The sequence below is a fragment of the Denticeps clupeoides genome, unplaced genomic scaffold (assembly GCF_900700375.1).
Source record: "Denticeps clupeoides unplaced genomic scaffold, fDenClu1.1, whole genome shotgun sequence".
Classification (NCBI taxonomy): Eukaryota; Metazoa; Chordata; class Actinopteri; order Clupeiformes; family Denticipitidae; genus Denticeps; species Denticeps clupeoides.
This window is the reverse complement of record NW_021630088.1, coordinates 58313-59774: the sequence shown is the minus strand read 5'-3', so window position 1 is coordinate 59774 and position 1462 is coordinate 58313. Positions and strand designations below refer to the sequence as shown.

Below are 1462 nucleotides of genomic sequence, written 5' to 3'. Positions count from 1 at the left end.
TCACAAAATAACGTCATATTTTGGGCACATAAGATCTCCCTCTTGAATCTTGTTCCTTTGATTTTTTAAATTTTCACCGTTTGTGGGCGGAATCATGGCTGACAGTGAAGTGATTGTCATTGTGATACACAACAGCACAGCACACTGTATTTAACCCATCATCCTTGGTGAGCAGTGGGCGGCCATGACAGGCGCCCGGGGAGCAGTGTGTGGGGACGGTGCTTTGCTCAGTGGCACCTTGGCGGCTCGGGATTCGAACCGGCAACCTTCTGATTACGGGGCCACTTCCTTAACCGCTAGGCCACCACTGCCCCAAATAATCAGGAGAGAGCGCAAACGCAGTCCCCCACTACCAGAAATTATGCAGTCAAGACTCCCACATTTGGGGAATTCGAAGGGGTCAGCACAGCCAGAGTGCAATGGCCGAGCCTCGCCCTGGGTGAACCGCCTTCTTGATCACGGTATCTCCCCTGCCACGTAAGTATCTATTTCCACTAGCTGTAGTCTGTACATCATTCGGTCTGAGTAATCAGTCATCTTGAGGTCGCAGAGAGGAACTATAGGGTTCAACCATCTTCATCCACCACTTCGCAGCATAGACTTTTCGTAGTGCAATGAAATTATTGACACATTTACAGCAATTTGTAGATCCAGGGAAACCTACATATAATAGGTGCTTCAAAATATGCACCATTGAAATCCCTCATTTGGTTCATTAAGAAAATCTTTAGATTTACATTTACATTTACAGCATTTATCAGACGCCCTTATCCAGAGCAACTTACAATCAGTATTACAGGGACAGTCTCCCTGGAGCAATTTAGGGTTAAGTGTCTTGCTCAGGGACACAATGGTAGTAAGTGGGATTCGAACCCGGGTCTTCTGGTTCATAGGCGAGTGTGTTACCCACTGGGCTACTACCACCCTAGATGCAACTCAGAATGTGTGCGTAAGCGTTTTTCCTAAAAAGAAAGGTTTTTATCTTGCATTTGAAGATCTTTAATGTTCAAAAATCTAGTGGAAGTTCATTCAGTACAGATACACACCACCTTCTACCACCACAAAAAGTGCATGAATAACGACAACATTGATTTGTGTGGACGGGTGTTGATTTTGACATTATAACATCTAGAACCGGAAGATGGAACTTTCTGGAGTCAGATCCCACCTTTTAGATAAGATGCAGAAACAATTAACCTGTGCTTGACCTCATAACTGTTGACCTCATACTTGCCTTGAGGCTTTACACACCCACATGCAATCTCAGCAAACGTATGGCTGGCATGATGCAGCTGCACTCCTCTGGCCCCGAGCTGAGGGGTGCGAACGCACTAATGCATGTATGACTTTGTCATCGATGCCCCGCGGCAACTCTAATGAAATTAGGCCGCTAACAACCGTGCCGGCGTGCAGCGGGCAAACCCCATAGTCTCGGAGGTAATAAACCTTCGCTATTTCGAAC

At 46.3% G+C, this 1462-nt stretch overlaps 1 non-coding gene across 1 annotated transcript; it reads right to left on the bottom strand.

Annotated features, from left to right (window-relative positions):
• Nucleotides 1-321: 321 nt before the first annotated feature.
• Nucleotides 322-485, bottom strand: LOC114782981 (U1 spliceosomal RNA). Its single transcript, XR_003748290.1, has one exon. It is a non-coding gene; the product is annotated as a U1 spliceosomal RNA (small nuclear RNA).
• Between the last annotated feature and the right edge of the window lie 977 nt (nt 486-1462).